Here is a 13,008-nt window from a genome sequence, read left to right on the forward strand (position 1 = left end):
GTTTTTCCATCCCTTGACTTTTAGTCTGTACATGTCTTTGGGTTTGAGGTGAGTTTCTTGTAAGCAGCATATAGATGGGTCTTGCTTTTTTATCCATTCTATTACTCTGTGTCTTTTGATTGGTGCATTCAACCCATTAACATTTAGGGTGACTATTGAAAGATATGTACTTATTGCCATTGCAGGCTTTAAATTCGTGGTTACCAAAGGTTCAAGGTTAGCCTCTTTAGTATCTTACTGCCTAACTTAGCTCGCTTATTGAGCTGTTATATACACTGTCTGGAGATTCTTTTCTTCTCTCCCTTCTTATTCCTCCTCCTCGATTCTTCATATGTTGGGTGTTTTGTGCTGTGCTCTTTCTAGGAGTGCTCCCATCTAGAGCAGTCCCTGTAAGATGTTCTGTAGAGGTGGTTTGTGGAAAGCAAATTCCCTCAGCTTTTGTTTGTCTGGGAATTGTTTAATCCCACTGTCATATTTGAATGATAGTCGTGCTCGATACAGTATCCTTGGTTCAAGGCCCTTCTGTTTCATTGCATTAAATATATCATGCCATTCTCTTCTGGCCTGTAGGGTTTCTGTTGAGAAGTCTAACGTTAGCCTGATGGGTTTTCCTTTATAGGTGACCTTTTTCTCTCTAGCTGCCTTTAAAACTCTTTCCTTGTCCTTGATCTTTGCCATTTTAATTATTATGTGTCTTGGTGTTGTCCTCCTTGGATCCTTTCTGTTGGGGGTTCTGTGTATTTCCGTGGTCTGTTCGATTATTTCCTCCCCCAGTTTGGGGAAGTTTTCAGCAATTATTTCTTCTAAGATACTTTCCATCCCTTTTCCTCTCTCTTCTTCTTCTGGTACCCCTATAATACAGATATTGTTCCTTTTGGATTGGTCACACAGTTCTCTTAATATTGTTTCATTCCTGGAGATCCTGTTGTCTCTATGTCAGCTTCTATGCGTTCCTGTTCTCTGGTTTCTATTCCATCAATGGCCTCTTGCATCCTATCCATTCTGCTTATAAACCCTTCCAGAGTTTGTTTCATTTCTGCGATCTCCTTTCTGGCATCTGTGATCTCTTTCCGGACTTCATCCCATTTTTCTTGCGTATTTCTCTGCATCTCTGTCAGCATGTTTATGATTCTCATTTTGAATTCTTTTTCAGGAAGACTGGTTAGGTCTGTCTCCTTCTCTGGTGTTGTCTCTGTGATCTTTGTCTGCCTGTAGCTTTGCCTTTTCATGGTGATAGGAATAGTCTGCAGAACTGGGACGAGTGACGGCTGGAAGGACTTCCCTTCTTGTTGGTTTGTGGCCCTCCTCTCCTGGGAGAACAGCGGCCTCTAGTGGCTTGTGCTGGGCAGCTGCGCGCAGACAGGGCTTCTGCTTCCTGCCCGGCTGCTATGGAGTTAATCTCCGCTGTTGCTGTGGGCGTGGCCTGGCTCGGGCAGCTGCTCCGAAGTGGTGGAGTCGCGTTGGAGCAGGAGCTGCTGGGAGGCTATTTATCTCCGTAAGGGGCCTCCCTGCTCCCTGCAGCCCAGGGGTTAGGGTGCCCAGAGATCCCCGGATTCCCTACCTCTGGATTAAGTGTCCCACCCTGCCCCTTTAAGACTTCCAAAAAGCACCCGCCAAAACAAAACGACGACCACAAAAAAAAAAAAAAATATTTTTTTTTAATTAAAAAAAAAAAAAAAAAGGTGGCTGCTCGTTTTTCTTTATTCTCCGGCGCCAGCCTCAGGCCTCTGCTCACCGGTCTTGCTGCCCTGTTTCCCTAGTATTGGGGTCCCTATCCCTTTAAGACTTCCAAAAAGCACTCGCCAAAACAAAACAGCAAAAAAGCAAAAAAAAAAAATGGTCGCGCGCTTTTCTTATGTCCTCTGTCGCCCAGCCTCCGGTGCCCGCTCACTGTTCTTGCTGCCCTGTTTTCCCAGTATCGAGCGCCCTGCACTCTGGCCCGGATGGCTGGGGCTGGGTGCTCGGCAGCCCTGGGCTCCGTCTCCCTCCCGCTCTGCCTGCTCTTCTCCCACCGGGAGCTGGGGGGAGGGGCGCTCGGCTCCCGTGGGGCCGGGGCTTGTATCTTACCCCCTTCGCGAGGCGCTGGGTTCTCTTGGGTGCGGATGTGGTCTGGATATTGTCCTGTGTCCTCTGGTCTTTATTCTAGGAAGGGTTGTCTTTGTTATATTTTCATAGATATATGTGGTTTTGGGAGGAGATTTCCACTGCTCTACTCACGCCGCCATCTTCCGCCCCCTCCGGAGCCCTTCTTCTTAAAGTTCCCTACAGCGCCCCCTGCTGCGAAGGCCTAACCTTTGCTCACTGCCAGGAAAGGGGCTTGAGGGAAGCGGCTCCGTTACTGCAGAGCTCCTAGCGCAGGGCCAGTTCGGAGCTGAGAGGCAGTAAGTTGATTTCTGGCATGAGTTATAACCTTCCTAATATTCTTGTCTACTAATTCTAGTATCTGCAGAACTCTCCATGAGTTTCAGTCAATCGGTTTTTGTCCTCATTATGGGTCATATTTTCCTGTTTTTACATATCTGGTAATTTTTGCTTGGAATCCCCAACAGTGAATTTTACCACGGCAAGTGGCAGATATTCTGTACTTCTATAAATGTTCTTGAGTTTGTTCTGGGATGCAGTTAAATCACTTGGACACAGTTTGATTTTTTGGGGTCTTGCTCTAAAGATTTGTTAGGTTGTCCCAGAGCAATGCTCAATTTAGGGCTAATTGTTTCCACAACTGAGCAAAATCCTACCCAGTATACTCTACCCAGTGTCCCGTTATTCATAAAGTTTTCCAGTCTGGCTGGTAGGAACAAGCACTATCCAGGGGTCGATGTGCGCGGCAGGGCTGTTGCAGCCTCAGGTGGTTTTCGCACACACATGCCGGTCGGGGCCTTGCTGGGCGTGCTGTGGCTCTCCTGTGCTCTCCGTGCCGCTCTCGCCTCTCCAGTCCTCTGCCCTGGGAATTATAGCCGCCTTGCTCTCCCTGGACCCTCAGCTCCATCCTCTCGGCTCAAGGGGTCTGCCAGCCGCTGCTGCAGCCTGGAGACTCTCTCCAGGCAGAGAGCCGGGGCAGCTGAAGGGCTCGCCTCCTTTCTGCCCACGTCTCAGAGATCGCTGTCCTGTGCCATCTGATGTGCAGTGTCTTGGAAATGATTATTTCATATATTTTGTCTGGTTTTATTTGCTGTTGTTGTTCCAGGCGGTGGTGGAAATCTGGTCCCCATTACTACATCTTGGCCAGAGTCAGAAGTCTCCTGAGATGCCCAGCAAACACTCAACTGGAAATATTGAAAGGACGGTTAGACACACTAGAGTTCAAGGACCATGCCGAGGCTGGTGTCTTGCAGAAATTTTTCAGTGGCGTGGTGGGGATAAAAGCCTGCCTCATGCGGCTTCAAGAGAAAACAGGAAGCAAGGAGTTGGAGACAGCCAGTTTAAAAATGCATTCAAGGAATTTTGCTGTAATGGACAGCAGAGAAATGGGGTGGTCAGAGGGAGACATGAGGGCGTCACAGTGGAGTTTTTGTAAGGGTGGAGGTTTTGTGGTTTATTTGTAGGCTGTAGGGATCATCTCACTCGTGAGAGGATGTTGGTGATGGCAGAGAGAAGGAGCAGATCATTGCTTACGGACCTCCTTGACACGAGGGGTGGGGCCTTGGGTAGGAACACAGATGGCTCATCCACGGGGCGGCGGGGAGGCAGGGCCAGGGCACATGCAGGAGGATGTGGGGCACACGTGGAGGATCCCTTGTTTGTCAGCGACGCAGGAAGCCAGGCCAATCAGCCGAGGCTGAGGAGGAAGGGAAGGCTGGGGCAGCCGGGAGGGGATGAAGGTGTGGGGTGGTCACCCATGGGAGGTACTGTGGGGAGCACAGGGGGAGTGGGATGAGGGGCTCCAGAGCACCCCGGAAGAGGGCTGGCTGTGACCGCAGCCCTGTGAGGCGCAGGGCCCTCCTTGGGCTCGCGGGTTTTATGGACGTACAGGAAGGCAGATATTTTTGAGGACAAAGTTTTTCTCTAAAGCCAGGGCTCACAGAATGGAGTCTTCTAGCTCCTCACTCCTGGAAACGAACTGAGGCTCCAGCTCGACCCCTGGCCTCTGCCACGTGCCTCACAGAGCACAGACGTTCTTGTTCTTTGCTATTTTGGGGTTCTCTGCAGGAGTCTTCCCCTTCTTCTCAAAAGCAGGAGAGGAATCAAATGGGCAGAAGCCAGGGGTTGGGTGGGTCTGTGGACCGAGGAGAGAGTGCGGCACCCGACGCGGGGGGCGGGGACGTGGTGGCGCCGCCAGCAGCATCTCTGTCCCCGGTCAGAGGGGGTCACACAAAGGCTGTGGAAGGACAGGACTCCAGCTAAGCAAGGCTAGAGTGGAGATACTGCTTGGGAAGTTAGAGCTGGGGCTGGCTAGCTCTGTTACCAGCCCTGTGTCCCCCTGGCTTCACGGCTGTCAAAGGAAAAGGTAAAGGTGGTAAAATGTCACTGTACAGGGGAAGGCAAAGCAGACACCATTCACCCACGGAAACGAAAGCTTCCCCCTGCTGGGGCCCTGCTCACCAGGGACTGGCCGTGTGCAGGAGCACGCTCCCACCATGACTTCCACTGGGTTGCTGCGATGCGTGTTGAGCAGTAATGCATGTAAGGTGTGGGCGTCCCACAGGTGACCGCCAGGCTTCCATGCCTGGCAGACTCGCCATCCTTGCGGCCTTCAGTCGACAAGGGTCTAAGTCTCTTCAAGCCACAGCTTTTCATCTTTTCATCTGTGAATTGGGAATTATAATAGTACCTGCCTTGACATTTCTCCAGATTATACATACAAGGTGGCCAAGAGGTCCATGAAAATCATCAGGGAAATGCAAATCAAAACCGTGAGATATCAACTCACACCAGTTAGAATGGCCACTATCCAAAAGATGAGAAACAGTTAAGTGTTCATGAAGTTGTGGAGAAATGGGGAACCCTCCTACACTGTTGGTGGGAATGGAAATTGGTGCAGCCACTGTGGAAGGCAGTAAGGAGGGTCCTCAAAAAACTGAGAATAGAAATACCATTTGACCTGGGAACTCCACTCCTAGGAATTTACCCAAAGAAAACAAAATTCCTGATTCAAAAAGATATATGCAGCCCTATGCTTACTGTCACATTATTTACAATAGCCAAGATATGGAAGCAACCCAAGTTTCCATCAATAGATGAATGGAGATGATAGATTAATAGATCTACAGTTGAAAGAAGATGTAGTACATATACACAATAGAATATTATTCAGCCTTAAAAAAGAAATCCTGCCATTTGCAACAACATGGATGGTTCTAGAAGGTTTTTATAAATTAAGTTATCAATGATATACACTCTTATGAAGGTTTCACAAGAAAAACAATGTGGTTATTACATTCACCCTTATCTAGTCCCCCCATACCCTGTTGCAGTCACTGTCCATCAGTGTAGTAAAATGCCACAGAGTCCCTATTTGTCTTCTCTGAGCTACACTGTCTTCCCTGTGACCCCACACCAACCATGTGCATTAATCATGATACCCCTCAATCCCCTTCTCCCTCCCTCCCCACCCACCCTCCCCCACCTCTCCCCTTTGGTAACCACTAGTCCCTTCTTGGAGTCTGTGAGTCTGCTGCTATGTTGTTCCTTCAGTTTTGCTTCATTGTTATACTCCACAAATGAGGGAAATCATTTGGCACTTGTCTTTCTCCACCTGGCTTATTTCACTGAGCATAATACCCTCTAGCTCCATCCATGTTGTTGCAAATGGTAGGATTTGTTTCTTTCTTATGGCTGAATAGTATTCCATTGTGTGTATGTACCACCTCTTCTTTATCCATTCATCTGCTGATGGACACTTAGGTTGCTTCCATTTCTTGGCTATTGTAAATAGTGCTGTGATAAACATAGGGGTGCATCTGTCTTTTTCAAACTGGGCTGCTGCATTCTTAGGGTAAATTCCTAGAAGTGGAATTCCTGAGTCAAATGGTATTTCTATTTTGAGCTTTTTGAGGAACCTCCATACTGCTTTCCACAATGGTTGAACTAATTTACATTCCCACCAGCAGTGTAGGAGGGTTCCCCTTTCTCCACATCCTCGCCAACATCTGTTGTTCCTAGTCTTTTCTATGATGGCCATCCTAATCTAGAAGGTATTGTGTTAACTAAAGCAAGCCAGGCAGAGAAAGACAAATACCATATGATTTCACTTATATGTGGAATCTAAAAACAAAGCAAAACAAAACAAAATGAACAAAACAGCAGTAGACTCATAGACGCTGAGAAGGGACTGGTGGTTACCATGGGGGAGGGGTTGGGAAAATAGGGGAGGGGGATAAAAGGGCACAAAAATTCTCCATCATAACGTAAGTTGGTCCTGGGGATGGTAATACAGCATGGAGAATACAGCTAATGATTCTGCAACATCTTCCTGTGTCAACAGATAGTGACCCCACTAGAGGAGGCGAGGATTTAATAATATGGGGAACTGATGAGCCACTGCATTGTATACTTGAAACCAATATAAGATTGTATATCAACTATACTTCAATTAAAAAGAAAATAATACCTGCCTCAGGGGACTGTTGGGAGAAGCAAATGGGGTGAAATATGTAAAACATGGTGTGTGCTCCATAAGTAGACAGTTGTCATTATAATTCTAAGAATCAACAAGGACACAAGATAAATGGGCATTGTTCTGAAATTCGGCACCTTCTGTGTTTAGTAACTGGAGAACAGTTTGGGGCTGTGCCAAAGATGTCTGGGAATTGACAGTTTGAGGTGCGTGCATGACATGTAATTGTGACGCTGCCACTGAGATGTGGGGGTGCTGTCCCCCCACCTGTGTGGTAGCTGTGACCATCACTGCTCTGCAGGAGTCAGGATTCTCATTTGCAATGCCAACTAACCCAGCAGTGTGAGGAGATAAACTCCCAGAAGCTGTGAATTTTGAACTGCCTTGGGTAAAAACAGTCAAAAGTTCCAGGGAAAATATTTCGCGCTTTCTGGATGTGTGTGGGACTAGAAAAATGAAGGAAAAGCTGGGAAAGAGGGTGTAGTGTAAAGTAAACGCAGCTGCACAGACATATGGTTGCTTGGTGGAACTGGAGTCAGACCAGACCCTAGTCCTCAGGGAGGCAATGCCCTGGAGAAGCCTCTCGTCCACAGGTGTGATCTGAGGCTGCCGGGGACAGTTGTGCAGGTGTGCACGGTCCAACTCACGGCCACCACTAACATTACACATACTTATGCACGGCAAGAGCTTTGTCTAGGGTGCAGCATCTGGTCCTACCACGTCAAATGTCCTTGCCTTTCTGCGCCAGCCACTGTGACTCTGAGAGCCTGCAGGGCACGCCCTCTGAGGGGCTCCCATGACCTGGGTGCTGTGGCACGCCACCTCTCTCTCCCAAAGGTCCTGCAGTGGCACTCCACATCTCATGGGGGTTCGGCAGACAGACCCCAGGGTGGTCCCCATGTCCATGCCTTGAAATACATAATCCCCCGTCACACCCACAGCAACTCCTTTAGGTTCCCAGACCCGATTCCAATGTGCGTGTTGGGGGGGAGGGCGTCTTCCCACACACACCACCAAGCAATTCTCCCACACCAGCAGGGGGTCCGAGAACTCGATTCTGACTTGCCTGCCTGGAGACAGCAACCAGACTCCCCAGGTTCAGGGCTCCGTCCTATGAGCTGCCCTCCAGCCCCGACTCCAGACACTAGTCCCAAGCCCCAGGCAGGTCCCTGTGCTCCTGACCCCCCAGCTACAGACCAGAGGTTTCCACAACCTCACCCTTAGCTTCCATTAATTTGCTAGAGCGGCTCATAGAACTCATGAAAACACGTTTACCAGGTTAATAAAAGAAACCCTAAAGGATACAAGTTAACAGCCAGATAAAGAGAGACATAGGGCAAGGTCCCAAATAAAGGAGCTTCGGTCCACGTGGAGCTTGGGGCCTGGCTCGGTGGCACGTGGACGCGTTCTGGTTCCCCAGGCGTGAGAGCTTTGTCACGTCTCCTAAGGCTCTTCTGGGCTGTGCAGTTTTTCAGACTTCCCTGGTTTTTGATGACCTAGACAGTTTTGAGGAGGACTGGGCATATGTTTGTAGAATGTCCCTCGATTTGAACTTGTTTGATGTTTTTCCTCTTGATTAAACAGAGGCTACAGCTTTTTGGGGGGAAGATCCCAGTGCTGAAGTACCCACTCTCATCACACTGTATTGAGGATGAACATTACCATTACCCACATGACCTGCCGCTGATGAGGTCGTCTGGCTGAGCTGTTTTGACAGGCTTCTCTACTGTAAAGTTACTTTTATTTTACCATAAGTTGTCTTTTTTTGTGATTCTGAAAATTGGGATACAATTCAGTAAACATAAAGCTCAACCACTGTACAGTATCCAATTCAGTTGCTTTTAGCATATTCCCAATTTTGTGTGACCGTCATCACTAATTCTAGAATATTTTCATTATCACTCCAAAAAGAAACCCACTCCCCATGCCTCGCCCCATCAGCCCCTGGCCACCCCTAACCCACTTTCTGTCTCTATGGATCTGCCTGCTCTGGACATTTCAAACGAGTGGCACCAGGGAATGCGTGGCCTTTCCTGTCTGGCTCTCACAGCTTTCAAGACTCGCCTGCGCAGAAGCACGTGTCAACACTTCATTCTTTCTTACGGGTGAACAGTGTGCCACTGCATGGAGAGACCACGCTTGCTTACCATTCATGGCTTGCCGGCCGGCCGGGTTGTTTGCTAGGCTATCATGGATAATGCTGCTACAAACATTCATGCACAAATTTTTACATGGCTGTATGTTTTCAGTTCTCTTGAATATCTACCTCAGAGTGGAACTGCTGAGTCATAATGTGAATTTAAACATTTAATAGGTCCTGGTCATTTGGCCTCTCCAAAGGCTTTACATACTTCCATCTCCATTAATATTGTCACACTGGATTTTATCACTCTTAAAATTTTTCTAACATGATGTACAAAAATGATATCTTATTGTTTAAATTGGCTGTTCCCTGATCACCTTGAGGAAGGGCATCTTTTCATATACTTATATATTTGTCATACATCTTTTCATATATTCATGTATTTCCATTTTCCTTCTCTAGTTTCCATACCCTATAAACCATTCTAGGGCCTAGAATAAGATGCAAGTTTTCCAGTTCATTTTACAGAGGTAACACAAACCAGAGAGCTCACAAAGTCCTGATAAAAGGATACAGTGTATATCATTGATAACAGAAAAACTACAGACTACACACACACACACAAATACTAAGGAAAATACAGGCATTTTGTGCATAAAGTATGTGCCTGAAAATACGTGTACAGTCGAACTGTGCAAGCAGAGCGCTGCGTTAGAATGTAGTGATTTGCAGATATGCAGAGGGCCTGGGCAATAATTCCCTGTAGAAGACTCCTAGAGACATTGTGTAGGAGAAGAAGTTGACATCACTGTATTGGATCAGACAGAGGTAACGCAATGGCAGTGTGAGTAACAGAAACTAACTGATGCTGGGGCGTGGAGGAGATGCAAACGTTCGTAATGAATCTAGCCATATTGATAGGAAGCTCACTGATCCCCTTGGTCCCAAATATTCTATTTCTAAACATTTGGTTTAAGGGAGAAAACAATGGTCACATCACAGGATTATTTATAAAGAGCAACAAACAGCACAGTACCCCTCCCTGCCTGTGGAGTCACTTTTTTAATGACATTTCTTATAGTGAAAAAAGTAATTTATAAAACAGAACAAGCCTATTTTCTGTTTTACCTAGCATCTATGTTACCTAAGTAAAAATTAAAGTTTGGAAGACTATATGCTGGAAAGTAACCTGAATGGACTCCAAGAAGGGACTAGTGGTTAACGAAGGAGTGGGGGAGGGCGGGTGGGGAAGGAGGGGGAAGGGGATTGAGGGGCATTATGATTGGCACACATGGTGTGGTGGGGGTCACAGGGAAGACAGTGTAGCACAGAGAAGACAAGTAGTGACTACACTGATGGACAGTGACTGCAATGGGGTGTGGGGTGACTTGATAATATGGGTGAATGTAGTAACCACAATGTCACTCATGTGAAACATAACAGGGTATATCAATGATATCTTAATACAAAAATTACCTTAATGGTAAGAATTAAGGCTATTTGTTTTGTTCGCCAGTATTTTCTACAATGTCCAGCTTACACCTATAACAAAATAAGTTATTATTAAATTGTTATGACAATAAGAAACAGGGAAACCGTGAACACATTAAATGCCCAACAGGAGAGGATGGCGTGAAGTTGTAGCTCACGGCTGTCAGTTACAGGGAATTCGTTCATGAGTGCTGCCTGCGTACCTACCCCGAGCCGGCCCTGCCCTGGGCATTCCGCGCCCTCCACGTGCACATGTCTGTGGTGCAAGGGGGCCTGGAGTGAGAGGCCGGGTTTGGGGCGGGCTGGGCCGGGCGCCGGAACACTGCCGAGGGGGCGCCTGCGGCCCTGGTAGCCCCCAGTGGACAGCAGAGGCCCGGCGCAGGTTTCTTCCCTTGTCCGTGGTCCTGGCACTGGCTGGGCGGCACCCCGGTTTTCTTGCAGGGCTCCCTGCCCTGCAGCGAGCCAGGACCCGTGCGGAGGCACCTGGGTGTCCCCCAGGCCGACGAGGAGCAGGAAGGGTGCCCCAGGCCCGGGGAGCAGCCTGGGTGAGGGCCTGTCTGCCTATTCCTGATGCACAAAATCGTTTCCAGCTGTGCCTGCCTTTCTCCTGGGCCAGGACGTGAAAACCAGAAAGAGTGATCTTTTTATTTTTTCAGCTTTTTTTTTTCTTTTTTACTGTGGTAGAAAGATACATCATAAAATTTAACCACTGTCAAGTGTGTACAGTTCAGGGGCATTAAGAATGTCCACAGCACTGCACAACCATGACCACTGCCTGTTAGGAAGCAGTTATCTTTTAAAATCAAAAGGAAGGAAATTGAACTAAGACCATTCTCCTTCCAACCCACCAACAGGATTCACCTGGGGCCATTGCTTCTATTGTTCTATGGTACTAGTTTTGGGAATTTTTTTTTTTGATTGAAAATTGGGGGTTGGGAGGAAAGAGGACAAGGGACAGACGGCTCACAGGGCAAGCCTGGGTTAGCTGAGGGCTATGGGCCTGTGAGCACGGGGAGCTGAGCCACCCCCTTGGGAGGCGCAGGGGTCTGTGGTGCCCTGCCAGTGGCCCCCAGGCATCGGACGGGGACCTGAGCCTTCTTCCTGAGGACGCAGGGAAATTTCTCCTGCAGACTCATAACCTTTTCTTCCTAGAGTTTAAGCACAGCCGCTCCCGTCTGTGGGGTTGGGCTCTCAGCCTTCCTGGGGCCCAGGAGGCTGAGAGGCAGCGGTGGGGCTTATGAAATCAGTGTTACAGGAGCACTACTCACTTTTCAGCCAGTGCTGGGGAAAGGGGGAGCAGAAGAACCAAGACCTGCACAGTTTCTTCTCCCAGGCAAGACAACGCCATCCTTGAACCTGCCTGGCCTCGGAGAGCGAGCCCCTCTCAGGGCTGCCGCGGTGCAGACCCAGGCTCCCTGAGCCGATCTCATCCCGTGGGTTCCCAGAGGGTCTAGTCGTGAGGCTGCTGGGTTGGGGCACCACTCAGGGGCAGAGGTGGCCCAGGAAGGCTTGGGCTGGAAGGGGCACCGGTCCTGCAGAGGGAATCCTACTAGGAAGGCGGTACCTGGAGCTGCAAACACCTGAATGCACCTAGATGAATGACGCACAGCTGGAGACCACCTCTCCCGACCTTCACCTCCTGGAATCGCTAATGTCTGACTCTTCTCCACACTCCTGGACCACGGGAGGCAGCCCGGGACAGTGAAAGAACTGGGGTCTGGGAGTCAGGGAGCCCTGGCCCAAACCCTGACTCCAGCACACGTGCTCGGGGACACCTGGGGACACCTGGGCATGTGCTGTTGCCTCCCTGTACCTCAGTCTCCTTATCTGCAAAATACACGTAACCTCCAGGGCTGGGTGAAGGCCAGGAGAAAGGGCTCAGTGTCTCCCCTGAGGGGGACTGCCCCCCGCAAGTTCACTCTGGATTCGGAGACCGAAGAACAACAACCGAGGGAGCAGTAGGGGTAAAAGGGCCCACCCACCCCACCCACCCCAAGCGGTGCTCTCACGGTGGCGGGCAGAGCGCGGGAATCACGTGTGCCCCTGGGGCGGTCTGCACACAGCAAGCCTGTCTCCATCTCTGCCCCCACGCAGAGCACTGGGCGGAGCTCTTCTATAGTAACCCCGACAGTAACGATCCGCTGCCTGTGGGTGCGAAGCATCAGCCGGGCAGTGGGCCAGCTGCATCTTCAAGTGGCTTAGGGCCAGGTGACCCCGGCCGCAGGAACTCCACGTTTCCCTGGGAGCAGCTCTACCTGCTCTGCTCCTTCATTGCTCCTGCCGGGCCTGGCCCCCCGCGGGGGCACCTCACCCACGCAGGCGGGTTCTGGGGGCTTCTCTCCTTAACGTTCTCTAAGCCTCCTCCTCTTCTTCCTGTTCTCCTGGTGGCTGAACCGCTTAAGCTCAAGAAAGTATCTGTTTCCCTTTTTCTTCCTCTTTCCTTAGGCTTTCATTTCTTTGTTCCATTTCTGGGCCGAAAAAGGAGAACAAAAATGGAGAAAAAAGGCCAATCACTATGTGGGGAACACAAGTATCAGGGAAGAGGAGAACTGTCCATTTTCTAAAACATGAAACCAGACAGAAGGTCTGTGCTGCCAGCTGCTGATGCCCTTGAAGGCACCAGCTCCGGGAACCTCCTAGGAATGCCCCCACCAGGACCCCATTCCCCTCCCCCACCGCCCCCACCAGGACCCCCTTCCCCTCCCCCACCGCCCCCACCAGGACCCCATTCCCCTCCCCCACCGCCCCCACCAGGACCCCCTTCCCCTCCCCCACTGCCCCCACCAGGACCCCCTTCCCCTCCCCCACCACCCCCACCAGGACCCCCTTCCCCTCCCCCACTGCCCCCACCAGGACCCCATTCCCCTCCCCCACCGCC

This window comes from Manis pentadactyla, chromosome 6, assembly GCF_030020395.1.
Source record: "Manis pentadactyla isolate mManPen7 chromosome 6, mManPen7.hap1, whole genome shotgun sequence".
Classification (NCBI taxonomy): domain Eukaryota; kingdom Metazoa; phylum Chordata; class Mammalia; order Pholidota; family Manidae; genus Manis; species Manis pentadactyla.